This window comes from Nilaparvata lugens, chromosome X (genome assembly GCF_014356525.2).
Source record: "Nilaparvata lugens isolate BPH chromosome X, ASM1435652v1, whole genome shotgun sequence".
In the NCBI taxonomy this organism is placed as follows: Eukaryota; Metazoa; Arthropoda; class Insecta; order Hemiptera; family Delphacidae; genus Nilaparvata; species Nilaparvata lugens.
In genome coordinates, this window is record NC_052518.1 from 48,457,402 (window position 1) to 48,475,468 (window position 18,067).

Here is an 18,067-nt window from a genome sequence, read left to right on the forward strand (position 1 = left end):
TTTCTCTCTGCGCGGCCTGTAGGAAACCTCGTCCCAGTTGCACCTGTGAGAAGGAACAGAAGAGGACGACAGACAAAGCCGTCGTGGTGAGAGCTAGGTACCAGCTTCAACTGGAACCGGAGTCACAGTTCGACAATAGGCTGTATACCACAGTCGAGGTAGCTGGCCACCAATATCGAGCTTTACTCGATACAGGAGCTGAATCCAACTACTTAAGCTTGGCAATGTTTGCAAGCTTGGAAGCAGCTGGATGTGCAAGGAGAACTCCGAAAGAGAGAGGTGCGATCTTGGCAAATGGAACCACGGCGCGGCTGTATGGGAAGGTGGAAATCAACCTGAAAGTCGGCCAAGAAGTGCTATTCACAGTGATGACAATCATGGAGAGATTATCTCCCGAATTTTTATTCGGTATGCAGTTCCTGCAGGAGCACAGGGTGAAAATTGACACCCACACCCGCACTGTGGAGTGGGAGCCCCAACCCAGGGAGAAGAGTGCTCCAACCACCCAGAAAACTGCGAAGGCCAGAGGAAGGGAGGTGAATTCCGGTGCAGCTGCAATAGACATGCAAGGAAATTGTCCGCAACCCCAGGAGACACGTGTCTTCATGCTGGTACATGTCCGAGATGTCTGGCTCAATGCACTGGTTGATACTGGAGCTGAGTTGTCCTATGTCTCTGGAGAGGCAGCACAACGACTGAAGAAGTCTGGCGATTGCTAGATTAAACCAATTAGTCATCAACCTGTTTTGGTGACTGGAGAGAAGCTTCCGGTAGTGGAGGAGCTGAAGCTGACCACCAAGGTGTGTAGTAGACGAGTCTACTGGAGGGTGGCAGTGATCAATGAGTTGGAATCTGAAATGATTTTGGGATTAAGTCATTTGAGAGCGATTCAAGCAAGACTCGATCTAAGGCAGAGGAGGATGATATTGCCTCCGGCTTTAGTGGGACAGGTGGCAGCAGTCACTTCAGAAAAGGAGGAGTTCGAAAAATTCCTGGAGACAGAGCTGAAAAAATTCAGAGGTGCGACTCACCTCCTGGTTCATAAAATCAGGCTGAAGGAAGGAGCTGAGCCATTCTGACAACATCCGTATCCTCGCAATCCATCCCAATCAGCGGGTTATCGAGCCGAGCAGTAGCCCTTGGAGTTCACCAATTGTCTCAGTGAAGAAGGCTAATGGAAAGATGCGATTTTGCATCAATTTCCGGCAGATTAATGCACTCACGGAACGAAATGCATATCCCTTGCCGAATATGACAGGCATTTTGGATCGATTAAGGAACTCTAAATACATTTCTTCGATTGACTTGAAGAGCAGGTACTGGCAAGTACCGTTGGAGGAGCAGAGTAAGCAGCTTACAGTGTTTACGGTTTCTGGAAGAGGGCTATTCCAATTCCGGATGATGCCGTTTGGTCTACACTCGGCTGGAGCTACATTTCAGTGTCTTCTAGACTGGGTAATTGGACCGGAATTGGTACCCTGTGCTTTCGCTTACCTAGATGACGTCATCGTCCTGGGGGGAACGATGGAGGCTCATATGCTAAATTTAGCTAGAGTGTTCAGTAGGTTGAGAGAGGCTGGCTTGATAATCAACCAGGAGAAATGCCAGTTCTTGAAGCGGGAGCTATGCTACTTGGGCCACATAGTGACAGAGCAAGGACTCAGGACCGATCCTAAAACAGTGAGAGCTGTAAACGAGTTCCCAACTCCGCAGTGGCTCAGGATGCTCCGAAGTTTTCTGGGGTTGGCATCCTGGTATAGGAGGTTTGTCCCGAATTTCTCAGACCTTGCAACCCCATTACACCGGTTATTGAAGGTAGGAGTGAAGTGGCATTGGGGACCAGAAGAGGAGAGAGCTTTCCAGGAGATAAAGGGGGCCCTCACTAGATCTCCAGTGTTCACATATCCTCACTTTGAACTTCTGTTCACACTCCAGACAGATGCCTTAGAGTATGGATTAGGATCCGTGCTTACTCAGGAGGTCGATGGAGAGGAGAAGGTCATCGCCTATGCTAGCAGAGGGCTCAAGGGGACCGAACTGAGGTATTCCACCACCGAGAAGGAATGCCTGGCTGTGATTTTCGCTCTGAGAAAATTCAAGCTGTATATAGAGGGGTACGAGACTACAGTGATCACAGATCACCAGTCTCTAAAGTGGCTTAGAGCTATCCCGAACCCTACAGGAAGGCTAGCAAGATGGGCCTTAGAAATGCAGCAGTACAACTTGGTCATCAAATACCGACGAGGAAAGCTGAATGTGGTCCCTGATGCTCTCTCACGAGCATTGCCAGGAGGCGATGTACTGGCCGATCCACAGGAAGTCCAAAAGGAACCCACAGGAGCGGTCGCCATCATCATCATGGAAGATGACACATGGATAAGGAGGATGAAGAGCAATCTACTCCATCATCCAGAGAAGTACCCCGACTATATGGTGAGGGGTGAGGCTTTGTATCGACATATATGGGCCCATCAGCAACCTCCTGGTGCACCGGAGAGTGATGGCTGGAAGCTGTGTATTCTGAGAGGTGCAAGGGCGGAGATACTTCAGCAAAGCCACAATGCACCGACAGCGGGCCATCAAGGAGTGTTCCGTACTTATCACCGGATAGCCTGTCGCTACTACTGGCCAGGCTTGTATGCAGACGTTGCGAAGTATGTGAGGCGCTGCAAGACCTGTATGAAGCATAAAGTGGAGCAGCGGCCTCCATATGGGCAGATGAATAGCCAGAGGAAGGTAATGCGACCCTGGGAGACTGTCAGCACCGACATTGTGGGCCCATTACCTCGCTCGAAGAGAGGGAATAAATACCTGGTGGTATTTCAGGACCAGTTCACGAAGTGGACGGAAGCTCAGCCGCTAGCTCAGGCAGACAGCAATGCTGTAGCGCGAGCTTTGAGAGAGCTAGTCGTCACCAAATTCGGAGTGCCAAAGCTGCTAATCTGTGATAATGGAACACAGTATACAAGTAGACTTTTTAAGTCATACTGTAAAGATAATGGCATCACATTATTCTACACTCCACCTTATACACCGAGCTGTAACCCTACAGAGAGGGTTAATAGAGTCATGAAGACTATGATACAGCTCTAAGTAGGCGAACACCATGCTGATTGGGATCGCTATGTGGAGGAATTTTGTTTTGCCATGAATATAGCAGTACACGTCGGTACTAAGTATACTCCTGCTTTCCTCAACTTCGGAAGGGAATTGAGAGCACCAGGAGATGCTTGCTGCGAGGAGGAAGGCGATCCCCGACAGGAGGACGGAGGCATGAGTCGTGCAGCCCAGCTGAGAAGGCTGCAAGTACTGAAGCGTGCGCAGAAACTCGTTTTAGATAACCTAAACGAGGCCTACAATAATACCAGGAGGTATTATAATCTTAGGCGAAGACCGCTGGAACTAAAGACGGGCCAGTTGGTGTATAAGAGGGATTATCATCTCTCATCTGGAGTGAACCAGTTTGCGGCTAAGCAAGCACCGAAATTTTCTGGGCCCTATGAGGTAGAGAAAATGTTGAGCGCTTCTGTAGTGTTATTAAAGGGAGCTGTCGGTAAAAGGCTGACTGTTCACGTGAAGGATATAAAGATCTTGCCGCCCCTTCCCGAGGAGGAAGAGGACGAAGATGAAGGAGACAGCAGCGGAATAGGAGCCGACCGCGACGGCCGAGAGGGCAACAATGGAGGAGCCAGTGCAGAGGAGGACGGTGACGACAGGAGGAATCACGTAAGCCAGGTGACGCTGCCCACTCGGCTGATGGAGTACTGAGGAAGGGTAATTCAACATCAGTAATCAGGTGAGTGGCCAGAAGGAGAAATAGCATCAAATTTGAGGAAAATACATTTTGAAATATAGTTCACGCTTAATTATGGGGTTCAAGATAATTAATAGCATTGGTACTAGTTGAAACTAGCCGTGATATTGGAGGATGAAATAATTATTTCTTGTTTGAGAGAAATACATTGATATTAGGCCTATATTTAAAGGTAGCAAAATAATAACAATTTTCCGAGTAAATTGTCCTGGTTAATCAGAGTCAAAATTAAGCTGAGTGGCAACTCAACCATTTAAGTTTAATTAATCAGATAATTAGTCTCTGGGCTTTATCTGTTAAGTCGGAAAAATCTTGTTACTCTTTTCTTTCATCTCCAGTAAAATCGCCATTTTGTCGTCTTGGAACTCCCAATCCAATTCCCCTTACCAAGCATGGGTTAAAAAGATGGAATTTGTACCATTTTATTTTTCATGTTGTCAATTGCAGCCTGTGAACTGTATGACGATTTATGTCATTGGAGTAAATTAGTTGTCAGATTATCCTGAATAAAATTATTCATCCATGAGGTTATGGATTAAATATTTATTAGTCTATAATCATAGAATGAAACCGGCGATAATTGCTTGGGTCCATGGTAATTAGTAAATTACGATGCAGTAAATAACAGGAGTTATTTTTCTGTGGATATAAGTCAATTATGTTGCAATGGATTATTCATAATAATTGAATAAGTTGCGTTTGATTGGGAGTCATGATGCACTACAATCATATTTTTGTTGGTTTCAAATAATTATGATTCAATTGCTCCAATATTTTATTGAAAATGAAAAGGACCTGAAGGCCTGTAATAAGTGAAATAAAATCTTCATTATTTCAACTCATTTAATTCCATCTCGGTTTTGAAGATTACTTGAGCTGTATTATTATTGCAGTAGTCGAAGTTCTATTGTGCTATTGTTCTAATTGTGATTTAGTCACGTTTGGAAGACGGATCCAAGTTTCTCACGGCCTGTACTTGTGGACATTTTCAGTGGCTATATTTTTATCTTCAATAAATCAATTCTATTAAGGAAATTAATAAAAGAAAATTTTGTCATCGTTTCATATTAGAATGAGCATTAGGAAATGGCGTTTATCCTATTCTTTAGTTCTGCCAGTTTGATCTGAATCTCAGTGCTACGTGACTGTTGAGCGGTCGTCGCTTGCGATAAGATAAAATAATCAACTTGTTTTGTCTATTATACTGATTATTCTTGTCCGATCTTGCATTGTTTTTCATTTTATTCAAGCCAATAATTCCAGATTATTCCTGTTTTTCTCCCGTTTATTGTTGCTTCTCTGACTCCTCTCTGTCAGTCTGTTGTGAGCTACCATGCAGTCAACATCAGGTTACCGGCTATTGTAGAGCAGCTTATTATTATTGGACACTGTGATTTTTGATTATTTCTTTTGAGTCTCTCATCACTCTACTGTTTTCCTTCGACTTCTTATACAAACTCTGTTTCGTTTCCTATTGCATTTTTCTCTAGTTATTTGTCTTGTATTTTCTTCGAAATTGATAACCGCCATCGTCAGCTTCCTCATTTCTTCAGCACCATTCATTTCTCTTTTTATCACCTTCCTCTCGATCTTACTTCGTTTTCCTTTCTCAATCTACCCTGTGGAAAATGCCATCCTTCCACACCTCATTCACCGACCAAGTGCTCCGCGAGATGGAGCGACTGTCCTTGACTGAGAAGGGAAGGTTTTCACCGCTCCAGGCTCTATGTACCCAGCATGCGGGTCGCTCCCCGGAAGGACTTCAGGAAGTATTGAAAAATTTGAGGAGCGACACCCTCCTTGGTTTTCCTCTAATACGGCAAGGAGGCATTGCTCTCGCCGTAGTGGATTGGAAGGAAGCACTCACCACCATCCTTGACCCGGGACACCAGACCACCACTGAGGACTATGATGCGGTCCACGCCATCATGGCAAATTTTTTTCAAGTTAAAAGACTGCGACGCATCCAGGGATTTGGTTCAGTGTTTTCAACATGTCCAAGAAGGCCTGACCCGCTGGCAAGCCAAGAGGATTATTGGGCAGCAGCTTCTCCAGCTACTTCAATGTCGAACCCCTCCTGTGGATACCCTGGTGGAAGCTGCCTCAAGCGAATTGTTCGAGGTCCTCCCCACTCTGCAAACGGGACACGACCGCGATGTAGTGGTCATGGTGGGTCTGTCTTCTTCCGAGACCCCTGCTGGCTCAGACCGAGCCGAGGTTCATCTCCCCTCGACCTCTGCTGCCGCCAGCTCCCTGATGGAGATACCAGAAGTCCCTACGGAGGACGAGGATGCCCTACTGGGAGGAGGAGGAGGCGACTTCTCCATTTCCCCGGCGTATGGGACACCTGAGGAGGTTGTGCAACCCACAACTCCTACCTGCACCTCGACACGGCCGGCAACCCCAACTCTCCCCACCCCGTGCTGGATTCAGGAGAGGAGCCTCACTGAGGCTTGGGGAGCAGCCTCCGCCAGACAATGCGGACCTCCTGAGAGTGCTGGTGGGCTACCAGCCTCCTGCAGCCAACCACCGACACCTCCCCGCCCAACCGCCACCGCCAACCATGGAGTACCTTAAATAATGGAACTTTCCTCCGAGGACGAGGAGGAAGGGACTCTGCTTCCACCACCTAACCGCCTGACTGCCGCCAACCAAGGACGAGGACTTGCCCTCGTAACCATTGAGGATGCGGCAAATGCAGTGTGCAAGCACGGCAGAGTTTGGCAGTGCGCAAGCACGGCCGCGCAGGGCGCAAGCCTGGCAAATGCAGTGCGCAAGCACAGCAAAGTTTGGCAGTGCGCAAGCACGGCCCCGCAGGGCGCAAGCCCGGCAAATGCAGTGCGCAAGCACGGCCGCGCAGGGCGCAAGCCTGGCAAATGCAGTGTGCAAGCACGGCGAAGTTTGGCAGTGCGCAAGCACTGCCGTGCAGGGCGCAAGTCCGGCAAATGCAGTGTGCAAGCACGGCAGAGTTTGGCAGTGCGCAAGCACGGCCGCGCAGGGTGCAAGCCCGGCAAATGCAGTGTGCAAGCACGGCGAAGTTTGGCAGTGCGCAAGCACGGCCCCGCAGGGCGCAAGCCCGGCAAATGCAGTGCGCAAGCACGGCCGCGCAGGGCGCAAGCCTGGCAAATGCAGTGTGCAAGCACGGCGTAGTTTGGCAGTGCGCAAGCACTGCCATGCAGGGCGCAAGCCCGGCAAATGCAGTGCGCAAGCACGGCCGCGCAGGGCGCAAGCATGGTGAAGTATGGCAGTGCGCAAGCATGGCCGCGCAGGGCGTAAGCCTGGCAAATGCAGTGCACAAGCACAGCGCAGTTTGGCAGTGCGCAAGCATGGCCGTGCAGGGTGCAAGCCCGGCAAATGCAGTGCACAAGCACAGCAAAGTTTGGCAGTGTGCAAGCACGGCCGCGCAGGGCACAAGCCCAGCAAATGCAGTGCGCAAGCACGGCCGTGCAGGACGCAAGCCCAGCAAATGCAGTGCGCAAGCATGGCGAAGTTTGGCAGTGCGTGAGCATGGCTCGCAGGGCAAAAGCCCGGCTTTGTGTTCTGTGTTACCCTTTATGGAAAAGGCCGACTTAGTGCTCAGAAGAGAAGTCCGGTGCGCGGGCTCCCGCAGCATGCTGATCCACTCCGGAATCGAAAAGAGGACCTCGAGAAAGGCTAGGGAAAGCCTTTGCGGGAACTCCGAGATCGATCCGGGCCCCAGGAAGACACCTGGTGCCCGAGGACTTGGACTTAGTGCTCAGAAGAGAAGTCCGGTGCGCAGGCTCCCACAGCTCGCCGATTCACCCCAGAATTGCAAGAGGATCTCGAGAAAGGTTAGGGAAAGCCTTTGCAAGAACTCCAAGATCGATCCAGGCCCCAGGAAGACACCCGGTGCCCGAGGACTTGGACTTAGTGCTCAGAAGAGAAGTCCGGTGTGCGGGCTCCCGCAGCTTGCCGATCCACTCCGGAATCGCAAGAGGACCTCGAGAAAGGCTAGGGAAAGCCTTTGCAAGAACTCCGAGATTGATCCTGGCCCCAGGAGGACACCCGGTGCCCGAGGACTTGGACTTAGTGCTCAGAAGGGAAGTCCGGTGCGCGGGCTCCCGCAGCTCGCCGATTCACTCCGGAATTGCAAGAGGATCTCGAGAAAGGTTAGGGAAAGCCTTTGCAGGAACTCCAAGATCGATCCAGGCCCCAGGAAGACACCCGGTGCCCGAGGACTTGGACTTAGTGCTCAGAAGAGAAGTCTGGTGCGCGGGCTCCCACAGCTCGCCGATTCACCCCAGAATTGCAAGAGGATCTCGAGAAAGGTTAGGGAAAGCCTTTGCAAGAACTCCAAGATCGATCCAGGCCCCAGGAAGACACCCGGTGCCCGAGGACTTGGACTTAGTGCTCAGAAGAGAAGTCCGGTGCGCGGGCTCCCGCAGCTCGCTGATTCACTCCGGAATTGCAAGAGGATCTCGAGAAAGGTTAGGGAAAGCCTTTGCAAGAACTCCAAGATCGATCCAGGCCCCAGGAAGACACCCGGTGCCCGAGGACTTGGACTTAGTGCTCAGAAGAGAAGTCTGGTGCACGGGCTCCCGCAGCTTGCCGATTCACTCCTGAATCGCAAGAGGACCTCAAGGAAGGCTAGGGAAAGCCTACATGATAACTCCGAGGTCGATCCGGACCCCAGGAAGACACCCGGTGCCCGTGAATATGGACTTGGTGAACAAAGGCGAAGCCCGGTGCGCGGGCTCCTGCAGCTTGCTGATTCACTCCAGAATCGCAAGAGGACCTCGAGAAAGGCTAGGGAAGGCCTTTTGGACGACCCCGAGTTCAATCCTGACCCCCGGAAAACACCCATTTCCTGAGAATAGTGACCCGGTAACCGACTTCAGTAAATAGTTCCAAGACACACAAGAGGACACATTGTGGCAATCGGGAACGTTATTCCCGTCACAGAGACCTCCTTCACCACGGACACCACAGCGTTCCTACTCCTCTCACTCCATGCCCAACCCTGTTTGGCAGTGCGAAAGCACGGCCCCTCTTACCTAAAAGAGGGAAACATTTCTCTAAGGTACTCAAAGCCCTATTTCATCCCCCGACTCGAACGAGGGTGGTTGGCGGACGCCCCACCAAGACTCCTGTCCCCTGCTGCGGCCCACCCCAGACGCCGTAGTCATATTATTTCTACTGAATTTCCATTAGACTCTGTTTATCAATCATTTTTGACTTAATTTTACCAATAATCTATTCAGAGGATCAGGTTATTCATTGTGCATGAATTTATTCTGATATTACAGATAGCCTCAGTATCTAGTGATAGCATTATAGAAGATTAATAATAAACATATGGGATGAATAAACAGTAATTGACTGAGAAGTGAAGGCTTTGTTTCAAGTGGAGCCTTTGGCATTTGTCTGTCTGTCTTTGCAACAATTATGCCTAAACCAAGGCCGAGCTATAGAAGTATAATTCAAATGTATCAATATTATAGCTAGGCCAAGCCTTTTTTGATTATAATGAATTATTAATTTGTGATGAATTTTGAATAGCCTCTCATATTTTATAAGTGAGCTGATTCACTCATTTATTCTGTAAAACCTTTTTTTAGTAAAGCTTTTAAATCAAATTTGACAACTTCTGATGGGAATGACATCTTCAATGAATCAATTCATAGTAGCCAAATACTATTTTGTGGATCTGCAATAATTGTGGTGTTTTTTTATTTATATTACAATGTTTTAAATGTATACTGTACCATGCAGAATCGAAACATGTTCAATAATTTTGAAGTAAGGTAAGTCAATATTTCAGTACAAACTACACCTATGTTCCTGATTGAATAACACATATGCCCAGTTGCACAGAAGTAGGTTGAATTTTAAACATGATATGAAGTGGCCATAGTTGATTGGACTAGATGCTGGCTTTATGATTCAGAGGCTCGGGTTCAAATCCATTGAGGACATAAACACAGGTTTGTAATCCCATCGACAAAACAAAATTACCTATATGGGTGATTTACTCCAGTCCAGTATCAGCCAGTGCATGTTTTGAACATTATCAGATTTTATTTGACCGACTTGGTAAATCCTAGCATAAATAACACTCAAAAAATTTCGTCAGAGTTGAAAACATATTTTATGTTTTGGTGAGTCTCCTTTTGTTCTTTTATCCTACATCATAATTCAAACATAAATCGTATTATCATTACAAAGTATTCAACTAGTTTGAAAAAAATCATCTGGCTTTTGTCAACATTACTGTATTAATTCATCAATGCTTATGGTCTATTTTGAATCCTTTAGAGTTATTGTAACGTAAAGTAAAAATATCCTGAGAATATTATTTCTTAGTTGGCACCTAGGGCTTATGAGGAAGCTATATTCCAATCACTGCAATCCACAAGGTAGGTAGCCTACAGTAGTTTTCCACAAATCCTTATCAGTGAGAAGTCAGTGGTATTTGAGTTTTATAAGTATATAAATAATAACATTGGTATTATCAGTTTTGTCCAAATACTCATTTTCAACTAGAGCCATTGATAATAACTTAATCATTCGTAAATAATGATGAGAAAATGCATAAATTGGAATGACATAATTTGAATTATGGAAAATCCAAGATGGCTAGCGCGAGAAAAAAGTGGCGTCAGAGTGTACCAATGGGATAGCCTATTGTTTCATCTCCACAATCCTCCTTGTTTCGCCCGTACCATACCAAGCAACAGAATAGGTACAGAATGAAAACTGTCAATCAAACGCCTATCCAACCAATGCTTTTTACATTCAATACAATTCAATTTCATTAATTGCCAATTAGAATATTCAAAACATATTACAAAATCTTCATAATATGACATATCATTAAAAATATAAATAAATAAGCATTGTAATATTACATTTTTTCTCACATTGGAATCAAATCTTCAATTCGAGATCTATGAAACTTTATAGTAAATATCAGAGTCATCGATATACAGACAAACTTTTTGACTGAGAATTTTTTATCGTAAATGATTGTTGCATTGTTCCATGGTGTCACCGAGGCTGGGTTGACAGAATTAAAAAGATAAATGGTTTATTTAAATCGAGATGATATATAAAAATTTAAAATAACAGTTTCAAAATAAAGTTTTATTGAGAACAAATATAAAATGTGAATTCTAAACTTGTAATTTATAATTTTTTGGTGACGTGTCCGTAACGTTGAGGTGTCTAGAAGCTTTGCTCTTTTCCAGCTTCTCTCTGAAACATGGCTGGCTGATGGGTGTTGTAACTTTGTGCTCTTTAAATAATTTTCTATTTAAGTGAATTTATTAATGTTTTAATTTAAGTTTTTATCAGTTTATAGTGTTCTATTTTGTCTGTTTATTGATTTGTGTGTATACAAGCCAATAGCCACTGTTTTTTCAACTGTAAACTAGATAAGTATTTAGTTCGTAGTAACTGTGGATGCTTAGGCTTGTAAGTTATTGTTCTTTCTATATTTTTGTAATATATTGCCAAAATTCTTCTGCAGATTATAAGTTCATTTGCTCTGAAAACTGGATTTCTCATTCATAGGCGATAGATCCATTCATAATTTATCAAGAATCTATTACTTTGGAGCCGATAAATTTCCTTAGGTTAATAGGTGTTAAATGCTATCCAACCGATTTAGGAAAAACTGGTAGCACGGCAAATGTTACCCCTGTGGTGGGACCGAATTACAAAATAAATATGTCCCAAATGGTACACCATGAAATCCCTGGTTATGAAAAATTATTAGTAGGATAGATATCTTGATAGGTTATGAATGGTATACAGTACTGCTGAATGGGAAGTCGGTTCAAGAGAGATCAAGTTTTAATGAATAGATATCAGTGCATATTACAAAATGGCAAACATTAAAAATGATATAAATCTTATAGCATTCCTAACACAAAGATTTGATAATTTTAAACAAGAGCAAAATGCTAGGTTTGATGAGCAATATGCTAGGTTTGATGAGCAAAATGCTAGGTTTGATGATATGAAGCAAGAATTTGCTAGCATTAGACTAGAGCAGGTTAGTATAAACCTTCTATTGAAAAATGCACATGAAACATTGAGTGATAATCATGAAGATGAAAACAAATTGAAGCAGGATAATAGTAGTGTTAAGATACAGGATCAACTCATTCAAGTTTCTAACAATGTAGGCCTAGTTACTGTTGTTGAAAAAGTCAACCTTAATGAGATAGTAGAATTGAGTAAAGAAGTAGGTAGGGAGTTGTCTTCACTGAAAGTCAACTATCATGAAAGTAATATTGCTACATTGAAGGTTAGGAAAACTATGAACAAAGCGAATGATTACATGAGACTGGTTTCTGTGGAGGTTAGGAACAATGTAAACAAAATGAATGTTGCTTTGAGTCAAGTTGATGAGTTCAACTTTCAACTGAGAATTGAAAAGGTGTATGCAATGCATTCTCAAGTGAACATGACTAACTTTTGTGAGCAAAATGGCTTTGTTGAAACAAATGAACCCATGAATAAAATTATGTTCTTGAAGAAAACAAAACACAAAGTCACCATTGATGTGTTAGTATTCAAAGGTTGTTTCAAGTTGCTTATTTACAAGATGATGACAGTGAATCACATGATGAAAGGGTATTCCCCAGCACACAATGATTAGGAATCCTGTGTCATGCCGGGATTCAGAATAGCAATGACCGTAAATACTACGTATGGTAAGAGTCCATAATTGTATCTTTTTTCTTTCCTGTAGCCTATTTTTCTTGGCCCTTAATCTTTTCAAATTTCGATTCTTTCCTGTCTTTGTGTAATGTTCAGTAAAATTCTTCTATGATGCATATCTTAACCAATCTTGTCCATAGTCATTTGAATTTGTATTTCTTCTGAAATAATATTAGAAGTTGAAATAGTAGCTTATTTTCCTAATCTTTAAATTGTTGATAAAACTTAACTTTTCTAAAATCTATCCATTGTAGTGTAAATAATTGTTTGCTTGCGGTATATTTTTTCATCATGTATTACATATTTTAATCATGTCTATTTTTTTTTTAGGTATCATATTAGGTAATTAGGTTTTTCAGAGCAAATTTTGTCCCATGTTCTCATCTTTCATTGCATATCGTGCCATAAGCCATATGTAATTAGGTTATAGTTTTCTTCTGGGCTTTTAACCAATTTTGCATTTTATTTTTTTTTGCTGTCCAATACTTTGGATTTTTGGTAGACAAGTAGGTGTGATTCTTTTAGAGGTGTGGGTGTGAACCACATACGGCTGGACTCGATTATCTGACCTACTTGTTTGCGATATAAAAACCTTAAGACTGCAACATAAAATGTTTGTAAAAACTTTTGCATACTTTTGTTTTTGTGGTCCGATACTAGAGTCTGCTATCACATTGCCTTACAGACATCTAGGAACTATCCACCCAGTCACAATAGTCAACATATTTTTTCCTTCACCAGTTGTTTTTGTGGGAGTGATAGCTCACAATTATAACAAATTAGAGTCATACTTGGAATTTACAAAATTCCATAGTAGTATATTTTATTAAATATACTTCCTCATGAAAGTTCAGTACTGACATGTAGGATAGGCTCTAATTAATCTTTCTCTTCTTTGTATTATTTAGGAAATTTATTTACCCAGTTTTCTTTTCCTCTTGTTTGTATTTTTTTAGGGAACTTATTTACCCATTATCCATCCTGATCGTCTTTGTATTATAATCTTGAAATGTTTGTACTTATTATACAGTCTTTAAATTATAAATTATTTTAAAAAATAAATGGTTCAATTTAGAACATGCTGAAATCTATTCTTATGTATAAATTCTTTTGTTATAATAAATAAACTTCAAAATTTGAAAGTATTAATGAACTGTGTAGCCATATATATGTGATGTATTAATGAAAGTTAACTTGAATAATAATGTTTTCATTGAATAAAAACGTTGTATTATATTATCAATTGAAATGAGTTAAAGGTTAAAATTTTTCTAAAGCTTTTATGATTGATGTCTTTTTCTAAATTTTAAAACTGTTTGTTCTATAAATTTTGATATGATTGATTATCGTTTGAAATGGATGCTGGAGTGTATGTAGAAATTTTAAGTGGGGTTTGTTGATTAGAATTTTGCTGGTATGTGATTGTTTTTTGAGATGGAAAACCATTATTGCCTAAAGAAGAAATGACCAGAAGGTTATGACTTAGAGAGGCAGTAATGAGATAATATTTTTTTGTGTTGATTACTTATGTTGATTGCCATAGATGCAAAATAATGATTAATAATGTTGATTGCCATAGATGCAGATTACTTATGAATATTGATTGCCTTTGAAGCAAAATATTATTGATGTTTTGAATGATTTCTTGTTTAATGATTGATAGTAAAGTTTTGTCATGAAATGTAGTTTGTGTTTAGAACATTGAAAAGTCGAAATAAACTATAGTATCCAACAAACGATGATTAATTATATTGAATAATTTGCTTTTTATAAAATATTTGAACAATGAATAGATGGAAATGAATTTTTTTTATATTGAAATTTATAATTGATATCTCCATATTTCACAATTTATGTATTGCTGACTGTATAATAAGATGTTAACAAATTTCAATTTTATATTGATTATATACTTAAAAATAATTTTCATGTGTATTAGATTGTATTGATAGCCTAATCAAAATTTTTCCTTTCAGTTTATAAGCATTTTAAGATAACAGGTACAGCACAGACATTAACATTGAAATAGTTATCATGTGAATCTCGAAATCAGCAACAAGTGAACGCCATGAAGAGTGTTAAGAACATTTGGGTGATTTTTGAACTAGTGTGACTCAACTACGCCAAAATCTATGCCTGCGCCAATGCTGATGCCAACACCAATATCTACGCCAATGCCAATGCCTGCGCCAATCCTGATGCCAATGCCAAAATCTATGCCGATGCCTGCACCAATGCCAATGCCTGCGCCAATGCTGATGCCAATGCCAATAGCTACGCCAATGCCTGCGCCAATGCTGCGCCAATGCCAAAATCTACGCCGATGCCTGCGCCAATGCCAATGCCTGCGCCAATGCTGATGCCAATGCCAATAGCTACGCCAATGCCTGCGCCAATGCCAATGCCTGCGCCAATGCTTATGCCAATGCCAATATCAACGCCGATGCCAATGCCGACACCAAAGCATACGCCAATAGCAATGCCAACGCTTATTGCTGACTTTGTATCTCAAACTTCAACACTACTACATTACCTGGAGGTAATTGCCATCCATGTTCACATTCGCAACTTTGAATTCAGAATAACAGTCACAGTATCATGAAAGAATTGATTCAAAAAAAAATCCTCTCCTAAATTATTCCTGTATGCAGAACTCTAAACCTTGAACACTGAAAGTATCAAAAACCAAACCTTACCTAAATTAATCCTCACCTAAATTAATCCTGTATGCAGCGTCTATCTCTTTTCCAAAAAACGAATTACATTGTCATTTCAAGCCTGAAATGTACATTGTATAATTACAAATATGATACAAAATTTACGTGACTCTGTATCGAGTTTGGAATGCAGCCGTCTACTACAAGCATGAAGCAATGCTAACTGAGATGTCACCTGTATCGAGTTTGGTATGCAGCCGTCTACTACAAGCATGAGGCAATGCTAACTGAGATGTCACCTGTATCGAGTTTGATATGCATCAGTCGACTACAAGTATCAGCCCAACACTACGAGTATTCGTATTCGGATCAGCCCAACACTAACGTCATCACACTGGAGTCACACTTAACTGAAAATCATACTGAGTGCCTTAACGGACTGTTTTCCAAAATGTGCATTGATAAAATCAACCGTGTCAATAGTGAAAGAAATGAACATTTTTTGATTTATTGAAATTTTATGTGAAAATTAAATGTAACAATTCATCAATTCATTTAAAAAAAAAAAATAATAATAATAAATTTTTTATTCAACATACTAATTTTTTTTTATGCAATAAAAATTAAATTTTCTATCTATTAAATTTATGTGCAATTTCAAAAAAACTATTCTTTACATATTAAACTTTCTGTTGAGATATTTTCCTTTAAATTATAAAGCTAAATCAAAAGTAATTTTGATACTTTGAAATATTGTTTGGAAACATATAACAAATGTTATTGATGAATTTTTATAATAATTTTCAATTATAGTTGACATGTAATGTTTTTATAGAAAAAATTGTTACTGTTCTCAAATTTAATTTCAAACAGTAAAATTTTTTTATGTCAAGAGGGGGGTATTTGTAATATTACATTTTTTCTCACATTGGAATCAAATCTTCAATTCGAGATCTATGAAACTTTATAGTAAATATCAGAGTCATCGATATACAGACAAACTTTTTGACTGAGAATTTTTTATCGTAAATGATTGTTGCATTGTTCCATGGTGTCACCGAGGCTGGGTTGACAGAATTAAAAAGATAAATGGTTTATTTAAATCGAGATGATATATAAAAATTTAAAATAACAGTTTCAAAATAAAGTTTTATTGAGAACAAATATAAAATGTGAATTCTAAACTTGTAATTTATAATTTTTTGGTGACGTGTCCGTAACGTTGAGGTGTCTAGAAGCTTTGCTCTTTTCCAGCTTCTCTCTGAAACATGGCTGGCTGATGGGTGTTGTAACTTTGTGCTCTTTAAATAATTTTCTATTTAAGTGAATTTATTAATGTTTTAATTTGAGTTTTTATCAGTTTATAGTGTTCTATTTTGTCTGTTTATTGATTTGTGTGTATACAAGCCAATAGCCACTGTTTTTTCAACTGTAAACTAGATAAGTAGTATTTAGTTCGTAGTAACTGTAGATGCTTAGGCTTGTAAGTTATTGTTCTTTCTATATTTTTGTAATATATTGCCAAAATTCTTCTGCAGATTATAAGTTCATTTGCTCTGAAAACTGGATTTTTCATTCATAGGCGATAGATCCATTCATAATTTATCAAGAATCTATTACTTTGGAGCCGATAAATTTCCTTAGGTTAATAGGTGTTAAATGCTATCCAACCGATTTAGGAAAAACTGGTAGCACGGCAGCATAATTACTCATACATATACTTGAATAAAATTAAAATTAAATATAAAATCTAGGCATCACCAGCAAAAAGAAAATCTTTGCCCACTGGTGAGAGTTGCAAAACAGTAAAAGAAAAACAATTTTGAAATCCAAGTCAAAAGGTATTGCATTGATCAGTTTACTGCTTGTGTAAATTAGCTGTCTTCTGATCAATGAAAGTTTAGTAGGATAAACTTGAAATTCCTCTGTTACACCCGGTCTGAAATGATAAGTGTTCTTGATCAACTTTGGGAAGATATTTTTATTTTTTATCAAGTATTTTATTAAGACTTTGACATATAGTTGTCTCATGGTAAAAACATCAAAATCCAGGAAAATTAGATTTGTTGGGTATAACCTTGGTTTATTTAAGATAGTTCTTATTATATTTTTTGAATGATAAATAGATTTTCCATGTGTACATCATAAGCAGCACCCCATATCACTAATCCATATTGTAAAACTGATTGAACTATGGCATGATAAACGGTTTTTGAGTTATTTATATTCAATATTCTGTTTAATTTATAGAATTTATAAGAAATGTAGTTTAGTTTTTTACACAGAAAAGTTATTAGATTGCCATTTAAAGTTTTCATCAATTATTACTCCAAGATATTTAGTATTATTTACTTTTTCTATTTCTGGGCAGTTACATATTGAATGATCAATATATCTTTTTCTGCATCGCTGAACAAACTCCTCCAATCAGCACTGGTGAAGACTATTGCTGTATCATCTGCAAATGACACAATCTTGTCATTTTTCAATTTAATTTTAAAAGATCATTTACATAGATGAGGTGATAAAACAGTACCTTGTGGTAAACCATAAGATGTGAGATTTAGGGTGCTTTTCTGTAAATTTAAGGTCAATATTTGAGATCCATCCTGTAAATAGCTTTTGAATAAATCTAAAGTAATTCCTCTTATACCTATTTTTTGTATTTTTTTAAAAAGTTTGTCATGTGGTATTTTATTGAAAGCTTTTGATAAGTCTAAAAATATTGTCATTGTTTTATTTTTGTTATTTAAATTATTGCTAATCCGATTCACAAAACTACACAATGCATCTTCTGTGCTTTTATTTCTTTGAAATCCAAACTGTTGTTTTTCTATAATATTGTATTTGTCCAAGAAGTTAATTAATCTTTGTTTAATTAGCTTTTTAACTATTTTAGCTAAATTGC